This window comes from Dioscorea cayenensis, unplaced genomic scaffold (genome assembly GCF_009730915.1).
Source record: "Dioscorea cayenensis subsp. rotundata cultivar TDr96_F1 unplaced genomic scaffold, TDr96_F1_v2_PseudoChromosome.rev07_lg8_w22 25.fasta BLBR01001942.1, whole genome shotgun sequence".
Taxonomy (NCBI): Eukaryota; Viridiplantae; Streptophyta; class Magnoliopsida; order Dioscoreales; family Dioscoreaceae; genus Dioscorea; species Dioscorea cayenensis.
Window position 1 is genome coordinate 4,945 of NW_024088333.1, and position 6,511 is coordinate 11,455.

The 6,511-nt window shown below is 33.3% G+C and overlaps 1 pseudogene; it reads left to right on the forward strand.

Moving 5' to 3' along the window:
- Positions 1 to 1,737: 1,737 nt before the first annotated feature.
- On the forward strand, positions 1,738 to 6,231 carry LOC120257204 (annotated as a pseudogene).
- Positions 6,232 to 6,511: the final 280 nt, after the last annotated feature.

Sequence of the window (6,511 nt, forward strand, 5' to 3'; positions counted from 1 at the left end):
GCAGACCAAGAACGAGGGCCACATTTTGAGGCCTGAAACTCAACAGGCTTTCCCCGATCCTGAATTTATTGGTGTGGTCATCGCACCTTTACAACAGAGAATCAAGAATGGCCCGCTCTTGGAATACAGCTTCCAACTCAATAAATGCTGCAAACGGTGTCATTCGGATGATCTCCCAGTGTCGAGGGATCATGTGAACTTTCAATTCAGCCAAGGTCTCCACTACCGGTGTCAAGTAGCATCTCCCATTAACTAGGTTGACCGCCATAATCACTAGCCTGTGACAATGACAACACATTCGGTAGTATTCACAAATTTTTAAGCGGGAAATGAAAAGTTTTAAATGGTAACATGTCAATTTTTAAACAGAGATATCATGTGTTAAATGGAGACGTAGTTTGTTAAACAGAGACAACAATAGTTAAGTGGTGACATATTTTTTTAAACCACAACTCATATCTTAAACGGAGACCTCATTTATAAAATTGTAACCATATCAAATGAAAGGGGAAACGTACATTATAAACATTACACAAATCATAACAATCGAAAAACTAATTCGATCATGTAGGCAGACGAAAATGTAAAACAAAACAAAACCCTAGACGAGAAATCTCCGTGCAGACTAACAAAACCCCAGCCAATGAATCCCCCTACAAGCTTCAATGTCTTCCAATAAAAACAGAATCACAAAACAAAATCGAAAAAAATCTTTCTTTGTAACAGAATAGTTAACATAAAACCATAATCACAACTTCTTCAATACCTTAGATTGCGAAATGATGAAATGCCGAATACTTGCGCGGGACTTCTCCTTCGAGACACCGGTGGAAAGGGAAAAACTAAAATTACAGAGGATGTTCCGGCAGAGACGAAAGGGAAAATCTGAAGAGACGAGTTGATAAAAATCAAGTATACTAGCTCCAAAAGAAAGTTATCTCTGGGATTATCCTAACCCCCCTTCCTCTCTAACCGCCAAAATGATGGCAATGCCACGACTTTCCCATGCGTGAGCAATTTCAGTCCCATAAAGTTTAAAAAAATCACTCCGTTAACCACGCTATCATGCTTTGGGGTTTGGAAGAGAATGAAATTAAAAGAAAGTGGGTTTTTAGGGATTCGAAATTAATGGGTGTTTTTGGAAATATTGCAAATTTTAGGGGTTTTTTTGGCAATTACCACTTTAAATAATTCAATGGTTAAAAGTGGAAAAAGATTCAAAGCATGATTAAATTCTATGGATCAGTATGAATATATAAATTGTGAAATAAAAGAATATTTTTTTAGAATATTCCATTTTTGGAGTTAAAAATAGAGATGATGGTCGGAGTAAACTTTCACCTGTAGGGTTCAGTATTTTTAAGACTCGAAACGCTAAAACATAGTAGTTTTTGGGTTGGAGATGGCCTTACACTAATGCTACCGATCAAAACATGTGTTTTCAACGAAAGTGCCTATTTTTATAACTTTTAATAAAATTTTTAATTCCTCTTTAGTTGGACTTATTTGTAAATATTTACCCATAAGTCCCTAATTATTCACACCTACTGAGCATAACTCCTAAAATTGGGTTGATGTTGATTAGATTAGAATTTTCAATGGACAATATAGTAGAATTGTCAATATGATTATATATATATATATATATATTTGATAAACCATACATATCTACACATATAACCACAAACACAAATATATATGTGTATATAAATATGCAAAAATAACGGTTAACCTGTAATGGCGAAATACACCAATGTTAGTATATACTAGTTTCAAGAGAAAAACCTCTGGTACAATACTAACAACCTTGTTCAAGACAAATCCCATCTTCCCAATTAAGTATCTAAATAGTAACCAATCAATATGTTTAACAAAATATAGTTACATAAATAAATTAATTTTTAAAAAATGTTAATATCAATAAATATCTATAATTAATTAAAAATTAAATTTTAAGTAATATCAATCAATTCGAAATCCACTCATTTCACACTCTTTTCATTTAAAAAGTCATTTCAGATTATCTATAACTCTGAAGTGGTTTTTGTCAGAAAGAGGTGGTAGGTTTTTACAATGGCCTGGTGCGCGGCGAGGTTGTCCATGCCGGCGGCGCATGGTGCTCAGATTCGCCCCTCTGCGCTCTCGATACCCGCTCGCTGCTGGGCTCTGCTGCGTTTCTTTTGTTGGCTCTAGGCTCTGGTCCTCTTCTACTTCTCATTCAAAGCCATTCGCCTGCGTGGCCTCTGCTTCATTTTCTACCTCTGCTTCTGGTAATTGCCCCTTTTTTTTTCTTTTTAAAAAACACACCATTTTCATGCATATCTTTGTTCGAAAGCTGAATATTTTGTTCCATATGTGTTTGATGATTAGGTTGATGGACTATAGGTTGACTTGAACCTATGATAATGTTGTTGAATTTGGTGAAATTGGATTCTTGAAAGTTAAACTAGTTTACCTTTCAAATCAAAATTAGTTTTTTTTTTTTTGGCTGAACTTGTTGATTTCTGAGAGCTTCCTGTAGAGTGGTATGAGAATTTGTTTCCCTTGCTGATTTGGGATCATAGTTGAGCGTTTGAAGTTCTCTGTTCTCTGTTTTTTGTTTTTCTTTTTGTTTGAATGGAAATTTGCAGTTTAGAGGATCAATTTGATCAATTATGCGTAGAATTTGTCTAGTTGTACTATCTTCAAAGATCTTTACATTATTGAGTTATTGAAAATAGTAAAAACTTGCATGTGTGCAATAAGGATGTTTTGCATAAATGGTGAAGCATTGTTTGTAAATTCACTTTCATTGATAGATCGTCATTTTTAACATGCGTGTAAGGTGAATTATTTAGACCTGTTGTACCTTAAGGTCATATAAGATCCTTGTTTACTAATCATTCTGAAATGGAGAACATCTGAAATTATTGCTCAAGAAGAAGATTTGAAATAATGGTTTCCTTATCAATTTTCATGGATTTGATGTTTAGCTCCTTCTGTCCATCATCTTGTTGTCTTTGACTGAAAGTCAAGACATCCACGACGATATATGCCAATTCAAGATATAGAGAAATTAAAAATTTCAAATCTCTGTTTTTGAAAAAAAAAATGTTGTGCCTTCTATTTGCATTTTTTGCTCCTTCAATAGTAGGGTTTTTGATGTTGTTAGGTAGATATTCAAATCATGAATCTTGTGGTCTTCACTAGTAACAATTTTCTCTTAGGTTGTGTTTGATTGACAACATGGAAAATGGCTGGAAAAGAAAATTTTTCCATGGAATATTTTTACATGGAAAAATTTTCTATGGAAAATGAAAAAATAGTCGTTTGATTGGCACTATTTTTTAAAGAGAAAATAAAAAAATTTCGATGGAAAATTCAGATTTTGTTGTTTGATTGCTCTTAAAAAAACCTAATTTGTTGTTTGATTGCATCAATTTTCCCTAGAAAAAGTTACATTTTCCATAGAATTTTTTAAAAATTATTAAAATTGTTAAAAAATATTTAAAAAAATATTTGATAATTATAAACAATACTACATGTAATTGAATCTCACAATCAAAACGCCTCGGGATTTGTTCATTGATTTGGATAAATTTATTTAAAATATTATCAAGTTATATAATTACTCTAAAAAAAATTAAAATAAAAGAAAAAACATTGAAGTTGATCCTTATCCCAAATTTGATTTGTCTCGCAAGTTATTTTTTCAAATAGCTCCTTACTTTTTCCCTGAAAAACTTTTCCCAGGGTGGAGGCAGGAAAAATTTTTCACTGGGAAAATAGGGTCACGTGACAGAGTTTGTGGAAAAATTTTCCACGAAAAATTTTGACAAACAAACAGCCTAAAAAACTGGAAAATGACCCGTGGAAAATTTTTCCAGGGAAAAAAAGGGCAATCAAACACAGCCTTAATTCTTCCAAATTGTTTGTATAACTTTGTATTTAACCTATTTGATTACCTTTTTCCCTTCTACTACTGAAGTCATTTCAGTATCAATAGTCTAGAATGTGCCAGACATTGTCATTCTGAAGTTACATGACATTAAAATTGAAGTAATTTTCCTTTTCTACTCTGACTGCAAATTGCCCGCTTTGTGGAATGACTGAATGTGAATTACTTTGTCAATGCCAGTTAGCAAAAGAGGCTGTTCAAAACCGAAAAGGCTCCTGCAGCATTGGGACCCTATTCTCAAGCTATCAAGGCTAACAACCTTCTGTTTGTTTCTGGTGTCCTTGGACTTGTTCCTGAGGTTTGTTTTCTTTTCATTTTGTTTATTCTTTAATGACCAGAAGCGTGGAGCAATTATAAAATATATTTAGTTATCTTTGTATAGATTATTGATTATTTAAACTCTCATATTTAGACAGGAAAATTCATCTCTGACAGCATAGAAGGTCAAACTGAACAGGTGAATACCTTTTTTTAATAACTTTATGTCAAAGACTTATAGCTTCCTTTCTCTCTTGCCTTTGGAAGGACTATGTAATTAGCATTTCCTAGGGAAAGCGATCAAGATACAATGGAACTAGAGTCAAAGATGAAATTTCATGTTCAGTTTTAAATGTGAATAATAAACTGATCTAAACCATGTTGCAATTGGATCTCAATGGATCTCAATGTAGTTGTGAGGCCACTAAAATTGACACGAACTTTGGTCCCAAAAAGTATTAATGACTTTGCTTTCAGATTTTTGTTAACTTCTTGTGTTAATTGGGTATTCAATAATTCCAAAATATAGAATCAGATGTTATGGTATTCATGGAATTAGTCCAAAGCCATTTGTGCATTTTTAGTCATAAATATGGTCTTGATGGTCTGGAATATCCGTAACCCAATTGAGATAGCAGATTCATGATCTCCTAAAATAAGAATACTTCTGGTATGTCTTTTAAGCTATCTTTGAACCTGCAGGTCCTGAAGAACATGGGAGAAATACTTAAAGCTAGTGGTGCTGACTACTCTGCTGTTGTTAAGACAACAATTATGTGAGAATTCTCATTTCTTCTGATGTCCAGTGATCTAAAAAGTTATCTTTCTTACAATCATTTCACAATCTTCTCTTACAGGTTGGCAGACTTGAAAGACTTCAAAGCAGTTAATGAGATATATTCCAAATGTGAGTCTGCAGACCAGCTGTTATATTCTGTGCAAGCTTGATATTTTAATTAATAAGAGGTTCTGGGCTTATTTTCTGCATGCCTTCAACACGTTTTTCTGACTGATTTTAACTTTTCTGTTTATAATCTTGAATGTTTTTCCATCTTGATCACAATAAATGCTATAACTCAGTTTGGACATCATGTAAGATTGGGTAAATTATTTAAATAGTCATCCAACTATTCGGGTATTTCTATTTGAGTTACTAAAATTTTTGAGTCACCAAATTAGGAAAAATTTCAATTGGGTACCTTACCCTCCCAGCCTCAGATTCACGTTCAATTAAATCACTTGTGCACACACTATTAACGACAGGCTGATGTGGCATGACATGTTACATAATTTGCATCACGTGAACCATGCCATTGTGGTGAAGTATCATTTTTATCCAGTGAGAAACCATTTTCCCCGCGCTCTTTCTTATATCTTTAATCCCTTTTTTCCCCTCCTGAAGGCCCTGTAGCATAGTTGGGGGGATAAAAATGATGCTTAGCCACATGACATGGTTGATGTGATATAAGTTATATAATGTGTCATGCCACATCAGTTTGCCGTCAACAGCTTAAACATAAGTGATTCAATTGAATGTGAATTTAAATTTCGAGTAACTAATTGAAATTTTTTTATAATTTGGTGATTCAAATAGGAATATTGTAATAGTTGGGCGATTATTTAAATAATTTACCCTTTCAAATTTATCTACTCTTCTCAAACTGAAGTTAGCTATTTTTTGGTTCAATTTAGTGAGCACATCTGGATGTATGATTTGTAACTAATCCTGGTTTTGGGTTTCCCATCTTTATGCAGATTTCTCATATCCTGCTCCAGCACGTTCTACTTACCAGGTTGCTGCATTACCTATGAATGCTAGGATTGAAATCGAGTGCATCGCTGCACTGTAGAATAACTATGCAGAGAATAGCCCTGTTCTGTTTCATGAATTGATCATTCTGATGAATAAAAATAAGTCTTCATTAATTTCTGATTGATCATTTTGTGGAATCAAAGTTGTAAAACAAACAAACGCCTCTTTTTGTTGGATCAGTTAGTGATGACTGTTGTTGAATCTAGAAGCATTTCCTGAATAATGAGGGGTGTTTCTTGTGTGTTTTAAATTAAAAACCTTGCTTTCCATAACTTAAAATTGTTTCTGTGAAACATTAATGTTGAATGCTTGGTCTTGCACATTTGTTTCCAAACACACACAATCTTCAGAATTGGATGGATACATGTTTTGCAAATTGCAATCCCAACTGTAGCATATAAAAACTATAGAGAATATATAAAGTTGAAGTAACATTTTTTAAACACTAATTATATGGAACCTATATAATATTTTTAAAGATTAGTTACATCTTATCTTGCACC